This window comes from Aristolochia californica, unplaced genomic scaffold (genome assembly GCF_029961685.1).
Source record: "Aristolochia californica isolate CCGP_79_NKW_82.1479 unplaced genomic scaffold, dmAriCali1.0.hap1 SCAF_11, whole genome shotgun sequence".
Classification (NCBI taxonomy): domain Eukaryota; kingdom Viridiplantae; phylum Streptophyta; class Magnoliopsida; order Piperales; family Aristolochiaceae; genus Aristolochia; species Aristolochia californica.
Window position 1 is genome coordinate 4,904,041 of NW_027181782.1, and position 15,449 is coordinate 4,919,489.

A 15,449-nucleotide genomic window follows, 5' to 3' on the forward strand; every position below is an offset into this window, starting at 1 on the left:
TGTTGTTGCTTGAAGCTTTCTTGTTTTAAATGTCGATTTATCTTTGTATAAAAAAATAGACTCAAGTTCCTTTCATAAATATATAATTTTGGCATGGAAAGTATAGGATGAAGGTGTGAACTTCAAGGAACAAATGAGTACTAGAATTGGAAAGCATCAATATGGTAGAAAAAGAAGCATACAAATCGGAGCGAACAAAGATGATAAAAAAAAAATCACAATATCTCTATGGGTTGACTGAGCCAACTCACATAACATACTTTATATTATTATGTTAAATTTCTAGAGATTTAAAGTAATTCACTGAATTGTTGCATTAACTAAGTAGAATGAGCATTTATTTATAATAGAGGAAACAAGTATAATCAGGTTACAATTAAATTACCCATGTTCTACCCAAAGTCTAACTTCTAAAGATAAATCCTAGAATACTAACCAACTGTAACTTAAATTGAAGAGTAAAATAACTAAAACTCCTTTAAACAAAAACACTTCTGTGATACTTCATCCTATAAGACTTGTGTTAGACTCCACCATATTAATTCTCCTTCGCTGAGATTTCTTCCTATGACAGTCAAACTAACCAGGGGGGTCAAGATAAGTCTTTTGCTGAAATGGACAAGTAGCGCTCCATGAAAGCAAATATAGAGCTGGTTGGTGGTCATTAATTTCGAAAACCCAGTTGTGCTCAGCGTGTTGGAAGGAGTCATTTTATCCAAGTGAGTCCTAATTTACTGGTCCTGTTGTTTTCAGGCGAAGACTTGACTTTTCATTTTTGTAAGAAAAAACGCAGCCATGGTTGAAGAACATTTGCACAACACTAACGTCTTTTATGGGTTAGAAAAACTTAAAAGCCAAACGTAAATGCAACGAAGCCTTCAAATCCTCTCCAAGACGAGTGAAAGGTAGCAGAAACCCAATACAAATTAAAGATGGGAAAAGCTCAACAAGTACTTGCTTTGTTGTCCATGCTACTGGTGGCAACAACTCTGAATCTCGTGAGCTGCTACTCTTCGTCCTCCCTCGGCACTTGCAGCCCTAGTGGGTATTTGGAAGGAGAGACCGGAAAATGTAACACAGAGCATGATTCCAACTGTTGCGAGGCCGGTAAGTTGTACCCACAGTATGGTTGTTCTCCTCCCATAATCGGCAACACCCGTGCAACCATGACGATTAACAGCTATGAGGAAGGCGGTGATGGCGGAGTACGTGGCGGCATTGTCGACTGGATGGTACAACGATGGAAGTTGTTGCCTACAAAACATTAGGATCAATGCGAATGGAAAATCCGTTTTGGCTAAGGTTGTCGATGAATGTGATTCCGTCAATGGTTGTGATTCTGATCATGACTTCCAGCCCCCAAGCCCCAACAACATTGTCGATGCTTCTCCTGCTGTCTAGAAGGCGCTTGGCATCCCCAACTCCGAGGTCGGAGATTATGATATTAGCTGGTCAAACTCATAAAGATTGTCTTCTTAATGTTGGCCTCTCTACTTGATATATAGATCAAAAGTAATGAGTTTGTATTAATAGACTTCATTTTTAAACACATATGGTAAATGAGAAGGTGCCCCACATGAGTATGATCCTTTAGTTGTCAAGTATTAAGAAAGATAAAAAAAAATTAAGAAAAAAAGAGGTAGGTATTGTTTCTCTTTTAAAGCAAACTATAGGAGGGAGAGAATGTTTTAACATGGATGATGATGAGGATGATGGCAGTATTGCTAATGTTACTATGTCAAATCAAGAGAGAGTAGATCTAGAAATGGTTTTGTGAATTAGTTGTTAAGAAGCTATTAGAAAAACAAAAAAGAATGTTAAATGGTGCAAGTAGTTCATGTACTAGGAAACAAGAAATGATTAGTCAAACTCAAATTGTCAAAGAATCTTTAGATCATAAGAAGAAAATATAAACACTAACCATGTGTAGTTGACATGCCTTATTATAAAACCACAATTTTTTATATCAACGAAACCGGAAAGGATGTTAGGCAACCAACATCTAGAGAAATCTATGGGTTATATTTAGATGTTGAAGTGGAAGAATTAGAGATATACCCCCGAAGATTCAAAAAGGAATGGGAAACAAATGAGTTGTTGTTATAAGGTCATGTAAGAAATAAACCAAGAGACATGTGAATAGGGGGAGGAGTTCTTTCTTTTTACCCTATGTGCCACTCTTCATGGGTGGTTTCTAACACTTCCCCTCAAACTGGTGGTGAGAAGACATCATGTAACCCTAGCTTGGTGCTCATAGAGGAGAAAACTTTTGAGCTAACTGATTTTGTAAATACATTCTCAAGTTGGTTGTGAGATGAAACATGTTTGAGACTTATAATGCCCGCTTGCAGCTTTTCTCTGACGAAGTGATAGTCAACTTCGATATGCTTAGTTTTGTTATGAAATACTGGGTTGGAATTAATGTGAATTAAAACTTGATTATCGCAGCGGAGGTCCATTGGGCCATTTTTGCTAAACCCCATTTTAGCTAGGAGGGATTTGATTTACCACATGTGCCATAGCTCGATATTCTGCCTCAACACAAGATCTTGCCACAACATTTTATTTTTTACTTATCCAAGTCAGGAGGTTGGCTCTAACTAGGGTACAATACCCTGAGGTGGATTTTCTGTCATCTGGAGATCCAACCCAATCTGCATCTACAAAGCTTTCAACGGTGAGATGATTCTGGCACTTATATAAAAGCCCTTGTCTTGGGGCTTTCTTCAAGCAACTGAGTATTCCTTCTAGTGACTGCCAGTGAGAGATTTGAGGTTTGTGCATGTGTTAGTTGAAAACACTAATTGCAAATGCGATATCTGGTCTAATCACTATTTTTTTACCAGCCTTTGATATTTGCCCACATCAACATCTTGACCAGAGCTTGCACATAATTTTATATTTTTATCCATTGGAGTGTAAACAGGGCGACATATCATCTTTCTTGTGTCTTTGAGCAAGTCAAGAACATACTTTCTTTGTGATAGGGTAATTCCATGCATGGACTAAAGAACTTTAATACCCATGAAGTACTTGAAGAGTCCCAAGTCTTTTGTCTTGAATTCACTGCATATTTTCTTTTTATTTTGATTTATGCCATCAGTATCACTTCCCATTAGAATAATGTCATCTACATATACAATAAGTAGCACCAAGCCCTTCTTAGTGTGCTTGACAAACACTAAATGCTCCACAAAACACCTATTGAATATGAATCCAAGCATGGCTTGATTGAACTTGTCAAACCAAGTTCGTGGTGACTGCTTTAACCCATACAGGGATTTCTGTAAATGGCACACCAACTCTCCCTCAACCACATAGTCAGATGGTTGCTGCATATAAATCTCCTCCTTAATATCTCTATTAAGAAAAATATTTTTCACATCGAGTTGAAACACCAACCAACGAGAGTTAGCAACAAGAGATAATAAGAATTGTACTAAGTTGACTTTGGCGACAGGGGAGAAACTTTTTTCATAGTCGACACCATGGCACTGAGTGTAGCCTTTTGCTAAGAGGTGAGATTTAAGGCGGGCCATGGAGCCATTTGGGTTGTGCTCAATAGTGATGAGCCATTTACAGCCCAGAGTTGTTTCCCAATTGGAGGGGAATAAGTGTCCTAGTCAGATTTTCATGTAGAGCTACCATTTCTTCATTGATCGCCGCTTTCCATCCTGGATGCTGAAAGACCTTCTGATAAGACTAATGAATAGAGGTGGATAAACTGAATGCAAGGAAGTGATGGCAATATAGTGATAATCAATGAGTCCATAAAAAATTGGAGATGGGGAGAATGGTAGACTGTCTTGTACAAGACCTCAACTCCTATCGAAGAGCAATTGGTCGAGTATTAAAGGGAGGACAAAAATAATGAGGGGAAGAAGGAGAACTTACCTCTGAAGAAGCTGGAGACACTACAGGTGTGGTGTTAGCCAATGCTTCAGGAGGCTAAGAAGATAAGTCATCCCATATTATGACGCAAAGAAAGTTTTTTATATAAAAAAAAAAAAATTTCTTAAAATTACTATCTTTATTTAGAGAAATTTTTTTACACAAAGACGCTGAAGGTGGCCAGAGAATAATCGATGCACCCATTTGCCTAATCTATTCCTTTTGTTTCTCTTTTTTTTCAATAAGTCACTGCAAATAATAAATAACATCCTATGTCTTGGCATTTTGATCGTCTTTGTAATCGAGCGCAAGCAGGAGAAAGAGTTGGAAGCTATTAAGCAGTACCAAGGATGAAAACTGCGTACGATTACAATTGAGAATTTTACCAAAATACCAATTTGAAACAACTTATTTATGAAAATAACGAAGATCTAAAATTATTTACAAAACTACCGAACTTTGACCGGTCCACTGTATATGTGGACAGTCAAAGGCGACACACGTAAGCTTTGACTGCATATGCGTCGCCCCATCATCAGAGCGATGCTGGAGATGAACACATAGGATGCCATGTCATTACTATTGACATGTCATCAACCATGTCATTTTATGATTAAAATTTGAATAAATTAAAAAAAATAAAAAATCAAATACACTTTTTATTACCTAATATCTAAAATAAATAATTATTTAAATTTTTTAATAAACAATTAAAATTTAACTTTTACTTATGTAAAACCATTTAATATCAATTAAAATATTTATTAATTAAAAAAATTATAGTTACACTTTTTATTTCTTTATATTTTAAAAAATAAAATAAAATAAGTAAATTAATTAGTTTTAAAATATTTATCAATTAAAAAAACAAAAAAATTATTTCAGAGTTTAAAAATACAATTTAATTGTATACTTTTTATCACCTTATTTACAAAATAAGAATATTTAAAAATTTTAAATATTTATAAATAGAAAAAATCTAACTCTTACCCATTTATTATGGATTTAAAATATTTAAAAATTTAAAAAATCTTACTCCTAAGTCGTACCCATATAATATCGATTTAAAATATTTAAAATTTTAAAATAATATACAAAAAAGTTATTTTAGAGTTTAAAAATACAATTTATTTATATATTTTTATCATATTATTTAGAAAATAATAATATTTAGAAATTTAAAATATTTATAAATATTTTTTTTTACTTTTAAGTCTTATTATCTATTTAAAATATTTATAAATAGAAAAAAAATTACTCTTAAGTCTTACCCATATATTATCCATTTAAAATATTTATAAATAGAAAAAAATTTACTCTTAAGTCTTACCCATACATTATCCATTTAAAATATTTATAAATAGAAAAAAATTTACTCTTAAGTCTTACCCATACATTATCCATTTAAAATATTTATAAATAGAAAAAAATTTACTCTTAAGTCTTACCCATACATTATCCATTTAAAATATTTATAAATTAAAAAATATATACAAAAAAGTTGTGTTATTGTTTAAAAATATAATTTATTTGTATACTTTTTATCACCTTATTTACAAAATAATAAATTATTAAAAATATATTATTTAATTAAAAATATTAAAAAACTTTTCAATAATTTTAATTTGGCAAAAATTTCATTAACATAAAATCAGAAATTAAACAGTAAATCACAAAAAAAATCAATACAGTAATTAAACACCTAAACTCAAATCAACATTATAATTAAATACAATAATTCGATTCAATTAACAAAAACCCTAAAAAATCACCCTCCTAGGTTTTGAGAAAAGGAGCGACGAGAGGACGGCGAGAGGATTAACAGAGTAGGTTTTGAGAGAAGGGGCGGCGACAGGACGGCGAGAGGATTAACAGAGGGTAACGGAGAAGAAGAACTAGAGATGAGGCTGAGACGAAGAGAGAGCGGGTAGAGGGGGGCGTCGAGGGCGAGGCCGAGAAGCGGCAGCAGGGGAGCGGCCGAGGCCGAGCGACGGCAGTAGGGGAGCGACGAGAGGAGAGAAGAGAAAGATCGTGGAAGAGATTAGATTTAAAAATATATGTGAGGGCTGACGTGGCGGGTGCTTACGTGGCCTATATGACAGGGCAAAAACAAATATTTTAAATCCATAATAAATGGGTAAGGGTTAGATTTTTTCTATTTACAAATATTTAAAATTTTTAAATATTATTATTTTGTAAATAAGGTGATAAAAAGTATACAAATAAATTGTATTTTAAACTCTAAAATATTTTTTTTGTTTTTTTAATTTATAAATATTTTAAAACTAATTAATCAAATTTTTTTATTTTATTTTTTAAAATATGAAGAAATAAAAATTGTAACGATAATTTTTTAATTAATAAATATTTTAATTGATATTAAATGGTGTTAAATAAGAAGAGTTAATTTTTTAATTTTTTATTAAAAAATTTTAAAAATTTTTTTATTTTAAATATTAGGTAATAAAAAGTGTGTTTGATTTTTAAATTTTTTTTAAATTTATTCAAAATTTTATCATATAATGATGTGGCAGATGACGTGTCAATAATAATGACATGGCATCTTATGTGTTCATCTACAACATCGCTCTGATGACGGGGCGACGCGTAAGCAGTCAAAGCTTACGTGTCGCCTTTGACTGTCCACATATACAGTGGACCGGTCAAAGTTCGATAGTTTTGTAAATAATTTAAGATCTTCATTATTTTCGTAAATAAGTTGTTTCAAACCGGTATTAATTGACTTCATTTTTAAACAGCTCTGGTAAATGTGAAGGTACCCCACATGAGTCTGATCCTTTAGTTGTCAAGAATTAAGAAAGATAAAAAAAATTAAGAAAAAAAGAGGTAGGTATTGTTTCTCATTTAAAAGCAAACTATAGGAGGGAGAGAATGTTTTAACATGGATGGTGATGAAGATGATGGCTACTAATGTTACTATGTCAAATCAAGAGAGTAGATCTAGAAATGGTTTTGTGAATTAGTTGTTAAGAAGCTAATAGAAAAAAAAAAAAGAATGTTAAGTGGTGCAAGTAGTTCATGTACAAGGAAACAAGAAATGATTAGTCAAACTCAAATTGTCAAAGAATGTTTAGATCATAAGAAGAAAATATAAACACTAGCCATGTGTAGTTGACATGCCTTATTATAAAACCATGATTTTTTATATCAAAGAAACTGGAAAGGATGTTAGGCAACCAACATCTAGAGAAATCTATGGGTTATATTTAGATGTTGAAGTGGAAGAACTAGAGATATACCCCGAAGATTCAAAAAGGAATGGGAAACAAATGAGTTGTTGTTATAAGGTCATGTAAGAAATAAACCAAGAGACGTGTGAATAGGGGAAGGAGTTCTCTCTTTTTACCCTATGTGCCACTCTTCATGGGTGGTTTTTTACCCTATGTGCCACCCTTTCTAACACTCCCCCTCAAACTGGTGGTGAGAAGACATCATGGTGCTCATAGAGGAGAAAACTTTTGAGCTAACTGATTTTGTAAATACATTCGCAAGTTGGTTGTGAGATGAGACATGTTTGAAACTTATAATGCTTGCTTTCAGCTTCTCTCTGACAAAGTGATAGTCAACTTCGATATGCTTAGTTTTTTTATAAAATGCTGGGTTGGAATTAATGTGAAATACAACTTGATTATCGCAATGGAGTTCCATTGGGCCATTTTTGTTAAATCCCAGTTTAGCTAGGAGGGATTTGATTTACCGCATGTGCCATAGCTCGATATTCTGCCTCAACACTGGATCTTGACACAGCATTTCATTGTTTACTTTTCCAAGTTAGGAGGTTGCCTCTAACTAGGGTACAATACCCTGAGGTGGATTTTCTGTCATCTGGAGATCCAACCCAATCTGCATCTACAAAGCTTTCAATTCTGAGATGATTGTGGTACTTATATAAAAGCCCTTGTCTTGGGGCTTTCTTCAAGCAACTGAGGATTCTTTCTAGTGCCTGCCAGTGAGAGACTTGAGGTTTGTGCACGTGTTAGTTGAAAACACTAATTGCAAATGAGATATCTAGTTTAGTCACTATTTTTTTACCAGCCTTTGATATTTGCCCACATCAACTTCTTGACCAGAGCTTGCACATACTTTTATATTTTTATCCATTGGAGTGTAAACAGGGTGACATATCATCATTCTTGTGTCTTTGAGCAATTCATGAACATACTTTCTTTGTGATAGGGTAATTCCATGCCTGGACTGAAGAACTTTAATACCAAGGAAGTACTTGAAGAATCCCAAGTCTTTTGTCTTGAATTCATTGCATATTTTTTTTTTATTTTGATTTATGCCATCAGTATCACCTCCCATTAGAATAATGTCATCTACATATACAATAAGTTGCACCGTGCCCTTCTTAGTGTGCTTGACTAACACTAAATGCTCCACAAAACACCTATTGAATATGAATCAAAGCATGGCTTGATTGAACTTGTCAAACCAAATTCGCGGTGACTGCTTTACCCATACAGGGATTTCAGTAAATGGTAGACCAACTCTCCCTCAACCACATAGTCAAATGGTTGTTGCATATAAATCTCCTCCTTAATATCTCTATTAAGAAAAATATTTTTTACATCGAGCTGAAACACCAACCAACGAGAGTTAGCAACAAGAGATGATAAGAATCGTACTAAGTTGACTTTGGTGACAAGGGAGAAACTTTCTTCATAGTCGACGCCATGGCACTGAGTGTAGCCTTTTGCTAAGATGTGATCTTTAAGGTGGGCCATGGTGCCATTTGGGTGTTGCTCAATAGTGAAGAGCCATTTACAGACCAGTGGTTGTTTCCCAAATAAGAGGGGAACAAGTGTCCTAATCAGATTTTCATGTAGAGCTACCATTTCTTCATCGATCGCCGCTTTCCATTCTGGATGCTGAAAGACCTTCTTATAAGAGTAATGAATAGAGGTGGATGATCTGAATGCAAGGAAGTGATGGCAAGATAGTGATAATCATTGAGTCCATAAAAAATTGGAGATGGGGAGAATGGTAGACTATCTTGTACAAGATCTCGGCTCCTATCGAAGAGCAATTGGTCGAGTATCAAAGGGAGGACAAAATAATGAGGGGAAGGAGAACTTACCTCTGAAGAAGCTGGAGACATTACAGGTGTGGTGTCAGCCAATGCTTCAGGAGGCTAAGAAGATAAGTCATCCCAAATTATGACGTAAAGAATGAATTTTTTTTTTTTTAAAAAAAATCTTCTTAAAATTTCTATCTTTATTTAGAGAAATTTTTTACACAAAAAATAAATAAAATAATTTTTATAGAATTTATTTTACTGATAAATAGGGTATTTTTGCTTTAAAATTCCACTTAAAAATAATTTACCGCTATATAATCGTTTCCTTATAGTGGAGCTGTAGAATTCAATATAAAGGATTGCTCCCCAAAAATCAAAATCTCGTAGTGAAGTATTTATGGAGAAAAATGATGTATGAGATTAAACACTAAGTTATAGGGTAGTAAGATGATAGTAAGAATTGTCTGTTTTAATGTTGTAACTTAATTATTTTTGTTGAATTTTTGGAGAAGAAAAATAATTCACTAACTTATTGTATTAATTGAGTACAATGAACATGTACTGATAATAGAGAAAACACAGTCCTACCTAAACTCTTAACTTCTAAAGATAAGTACTAGAATTTTAACCAACCAGTGACATAAATAAAAAATTAAAAAAACTAAAACTTCTGTGATACTTCATCCAATAAGACTCATGTTAGACTTCACCAATATTAATTCTCCTTCTTTGAGACTTCTTCCTACAAGAGTCAAATGAGAATCTTTTACGATTGCTCTTGAACAAATTTCGTATGATATTAGCTAATTTAAAGTCAATTAAAAATAGTTATTAGTAATATTTAGCTTTTTTTATTAGCATTATTTGTGAGCATAGTGAAAACATTAACTGAATCAATGTGGTTCAATATGTTTAATTGGAACAAATCACAATCGACTCTTGGTTCTTTAATTTTTACTACTTAAAAGAGCTTGTTTACAATGAAATTATTTTCTAAAATCCTTTATATGACTTATTTAATTTTTTTCACATTTTATGTGTTTTTATTTTTAAAATTTATGTGGGTTGACCCTAACCTACCTCCAGACCAGGCCTATATTTCAAACCTATTTATTAAATGGGTTGGGTTGGGTAGGGTTTGGGTCAACCCTTTTAACAGCCAACTAAAATCATAGGTGGGCACCAACCAAAGTAGCCTAGTTATTTTTAAATTGGCCGTACCTAGAAGAATTAGTAACAGAATAAGGAAGACAATTTGCTGGGCTGCCTACTCTGTGAGGTAAATGATCCATCACGTGTGAGTATTCTGGACAAGTAAAGTGAAGAAAAACTCCATTGCAGAAGATAATGATACAACCTACCAGATCATTAGACTTTTCAGAAGGTTTTCTATCTGGAAAGTCATAAAACTGCACACATGAAAAAAATACCCACAAAAGAAAGAGAGAGAGAGAGAGAGAGAGAGAGAGAGAGAGAGAATCGGTTTCAAGTATGAGAAAACCCATGTAGGGAAAGGGCATAAATCCTCATGCTGGAAATTCTTTGAGAAACTTCTTGTCTCCTTGAGGAGCTGTTCAAATTGAAGCTTGCAGTAGAGGACTCCATCCATGGAAGAGTAGTTACTCATCTAAAGATATACATCATCAGCATAATTAATGGAAAATAAAAACAGATAAGCTTATATCAAATGGGTTATACTGATTTCAACAATACAACACTTTCTACCCAGAACAACAAGAAAAAAGGGGCTCTCCACAATGTCTGCATTTGAAGCAGGTCTTGTGATAGACCACACCATCAGCAAATAACATATCAACAATGTAAACAGTCCTATCACATGCCTTGCACTTCTCAAGAGTCCCAGTGAAAGCCATCTTGAAAAATCAAAACTCGAAGGAACAAACAAACAAACAGATGATAGTATGTAAACAATAAAGCCTCTGCAAAGAGGAAGGCCAGGTTCTTGGGTACCAACCCCTCCACCCCAACAGTTTTTATCTCAACCTCACCTTCGGTTTCCTCCCTATCCTCAAGGATGAAATTAGGATATGATCCTTATCCTTAAGCTAGTTTATAATCTACTTTCTTAATGACTTGGTATGGAACAAAGAAACATTGGGAGAACTTCATGGAGGGTTTGCTTCTGGTGGATCGTTCTCAACATCCTCGATGCTCATATGGGGTGAATTCTCGATCATAAGTAATTGTGGTCGTTCGTAACGATGGCCTGGAACGAACTTCTCGTCACAATAATAACATAACCCCTTCTCTCGACGTTCTTGTGCCTCTTGGTTGGTTATTCGGCAGAAGGTTGCTAGTTGAGTTTTGGTTTATGCATTGGGGTGGTGGAGGTCCTAGCACACCAGTTATTGGGTTGGATGAAACCTTGAGTGTCACAAAAGTTGGTTGGAAAAGTAGTTGGTGATTTGGTTGCATCTGCAACTGTTTGCGTTCCTTGATGAGCCGAGTCACTCCTATTGTATCACCCAAGGTTCTAGGTTGTTTAATTTTAACGTCGATGCGAATGTTGTCTCGAAGTCCTACAATAAAATAACCAATTAGAAACTTTTTTGGTAGGCCGTCCACTCAGTGGGAAATCATTTCAAAAGTTTTTTGATAAGTTTCTACGGTTGTGGTTTGTTTGAGGCGATTCAAAGCTTCTGAAGGGTCCCCGTAGTCGGTTGGACCAAATCGAAGTTGTATAGCCTTGGTAAACTCATCCCATGCGAATGGTTTGCGAAATTTCGTCAACCACCTTTGCCATTGCAAGGCGATGCCCTCCAAATGGAAGGAGGCTGGCTGAACTTGTAGTTCTGGTACAATTTGTTTGAATTCAAAGTATTGCTCAGCCTTGTAAATCCATCCAGTTGGGTCATCTCCGTTAAAATTTGGAAAGGACAACTTGAGGTGTTGATGAGAGCGGTCATTTATAGTGTTTGAGCGAGAAATATGTGGGTGTGAGGATTCATCACGTGCAAATGGGTTGGTTTCAGAAGGGCTAATGTTTTGGCTACGGAAGGCTCGAAGAGCCAGGAGCTCGGTTAACACTGCTTGTAAGGCTGTGTTCACCTGATCGAAACTTGACTCGTGTCGTGCCAAGATTTCGTTGACCTCGCTGCAGAACTCTGCGTTCGTTTTGCCGCGAGTATCCATGGACGGAATCAGATTTTTTTTTTATTTTTTTTTGGCTCTAGGTTTCGGAAAGCTCTGGGCTTTCGTCAAATCCGGACGAGTCTACGGAGACGTCAATAGCAGCAGCAAACAAAAACTTTTTCTTCCCTAAATTCTCGATTCCGGTACCGTCAGTGGCAATGACGAAATTATCAATTTTGGTTCCGTCGGCGGCGATGACGGCTTCGGTGGTGCAGCTCAAGTCCTAGCAACAGCAATGACAGCGCTAATGAAGCTCTGCAGCTCTGATTTTGCAGCGGCGAGGAAGGTTTGTGGCTCAGATTTCTTCCCGAACAGAGATTTACGAGTCTGAATTCAGAATTTCTTCCCAACGACCGGGTAAGGTCTGCGGTGACTCTGATTTTGGAATTTCTTTCCGGTGACAAAGGAAAGTTTGCGGCGATTCCGACAGCATTGAGGAAGATCTACGGGTCTGATTCGCAGTGGCAATGGTAGAGACGAAGAGGCGATGATGGCTTCAGATGCAGAGCTCGAGTCCCGACAGCAGCAACGACAGCATTGAGGAAGTGGGTGGCTTCAGATTTTCTTCCTAAACAAAGATTTTCTATGATTTCGAAATTTCTTCCTGAACAGAGATTTTCTCTGATTTCAGAATTTCTTCCCAACGACAGAGGGAAGGGCTGCGGTCACTCAGATTTTCGTAATTGCTTCTCGGTGACGGAAATTGACAGCCGAGAGAGAAGGAAAGATTCACGGCAGAGTTCAGTACGACTTGGAAGAGAAGTTGCGTTGGAGAGACCAAAAAAGAGTTGGAACAGAGAGGTTTGAAAGGAAGCGGCGACAGCAGTTTGGAGATTGACAGCCGAGAGAGAAGGGAAGATTCACGGCAGAGTTCAGTACGACTTGGAAGACGAGTTGCGTCGGAGAGAACAAAAAAATGTTGGAACAGAGAGGTTTGAAAGGAAGCGGCGACAGCAGTTTGAAGAAGATTATTTCGAGTTTTCGAAAGACGGAAAGGATGGAAGGAAAGAATTTGATTTTCTGGGTAGAGTTGGGGGAATTGAAGAGCATTGGTAGAGAGAGACGTAGAGACAGAGGAAGGAAACTAGCGGAATGGAATCCCGGAGTCGTAACTGCTCTAATACCACTGATACAAAGGATTTGGGATAAGATAAGAGAATAGAGGAAGAAGAGACGACGAAGAATTAGGAGGAGAAGAGAATTCGAGATAAGAAGAGACTAATTGAAAATCAAATCCATATGCCTTTTATTGAAATCATTCAAGCTTTATATAGCCATACAACTGATCAACACCCACTACAAATAACTAAACAAACATGATTACCTACATACATATAACTAAACAACAACTGTTAATGGTCTTTGTGGCACATATCAGCTTGCTGCACAAGACGTTGTACACGTTGCATGGAACTTGGAACTGATGCTCTGCATATCAAGCTTACAAGTTTTGCCGTTGAGGGATAAAGTATTACAGACCCATATCCAATATTATTTATGGTCTCCCCAGTCTTATTTAATGCCCAAGAGGGGAAGACGAAGACCCCTCGGCCTCCTCTTTTTGTTTTTTTGTGAGAAATTCTAGCAGAAATATAAGAGAGGAGTCCTCCCTCTCTAATTACTTAATTTATTTATTTATTTATACATTGGACAGGAAGCAGTAGCAGTAATTAAATTCGTGTCCATGTATTCCAGATGCCTTGTCAAGCGAACAGCAACACTTTAAAGTACGAAGCTTTCTGTAATTAATTTATAATTTTTATCTTAAATTGGCTGTGAGAGTTGCCGTAGATAGAAGAACCTGCTGCTAAACCCTTGTTTTGTTTGGGCATGCTGAAACCAACCTGTTGATGTCCTTTTATTCACTCGACGTACGTTGTCTGATGGGGGCTCTTAAGCTGTTGGGATCCATTTTTTGTCAACAAGAGGAAGAAGCATGGGTGGGTCGAGCTTTCAGTTTCCTCTATAAATGCAACGCAGCCTCCAAATCCTCTCCAAGAAGAGTGAAAGATAGCGGAAACCCATACAAATTAAAGATGTCAAAAGATCAACAATTACTTGCTCTGGTGTCCATGCTACTGCTGGCAATGACTCTGAATCTTGTGAGCTGCTACTCTTCCTCCTCCCTCGGCAGTTGCAGTCCTAGTGGGTATTTGAAAGGCAAGACCGGAAAGTGTAACACAGAGCATGATTCCGACTGCTGCAAGGCTGGTAAGTTGTACCCACAGTATCGTTGTTCTCCTCCCATAACCGGCAACACCCGTGCAACCATGACAATTAACAGCTTTGCGAAAGGCGGTGATGGCGGAGGTCCGTCTGAGTGCGATAACAAGTACCATAGCGATGAGGAGTTCGTGGTGGCGTTGTCGACTGGATGGTACAACCATGGAAGTCGTTGCCTCCAAAAGATCAGGATCAATGCGAATGGGAAATCTGTTTTGGCTAAGGTCGTCGATGAATGTGATTCCGTCTATGGTTGTGATTCCGATCATGACTTCCAGCCCCCATGCCCCAACAACATTGTCGATGCTTCTCCTGCTGTCTGGAAGGCTCTTGGCATCAACTCCGACATAGGAGATTATGATATTAGCTGGTCAAATGCGTAAAGATTGTCTTCTTAATGTTGGCCTCTCTACTTGATATATAGTTCAAAGTAATGAGTTTGTAAACTATAAATGCACGTGAAACAAATAATGATAGTATGACATACTTTTCTTTATCTTTTCTCTCTGTTTGGTACGTAATAGGGTTCATTTTTAAACAGATCCGATAAAGAAAAAAAAAGAAAGCCCTTCAAACAGATCAGCTTTCACTAGTCTCAGACCCATTCATCCTATGTCAGTGGATCTGTTTCTTATTGGAGAAAGAGTTGGAAGCTATTGAGCAGTAACAAGGATGAAAAACCCAGGAGGCCGCTTATCCAACCCAATGTTCTTAGATTGGGAGATCTAACATCGCATGACTTGAAATCATGGTTTTGAAAATCGAAACGTGTCAGCATTTCTCTGGCAACATGTTTCCATTTCTTACTTGGGGAAACAAAAACACTAGGTAGTTTCCATTTACAGGAAACTAACCAAAATGTTGATGGGTTTAGTTTAGTTTCTTGATTTATCCCGTAAACAACTCCAAACTGCCATAGAGGTAGACATAGACCTAGATTAGAAAACTCAAATAGGAAAAGTTTGAGATATTTGTTCCCAAGAGAGATTTTAATCTCTTATGATTTGTTGAAGAATAGGTATGGAAGAGTCTTACATGATTCTCACAATAAGAAGTCTTGCAAAGCCAAAATTATTATGGTGGAGTCTTATAGAAGTCTCACAAGATGAGGTATCACATAAGAGTCTCAGTTAAAGATGTT

General features: G+C 36.3%; 1 pseudogene; it reads left to right on the top strand.

The window, feature by feature from the left end:
* Nucleotides 1–932: 932 nt before the first annotated feature.
* LOC137943520 (uncharacterized) lies at nucleotides 933–14,691 on the top strand (annotated as a pseudogene).
* The last annotated feature ends 758 nt before the right edge of the window (nucleotides 14,692–15,449 follow it).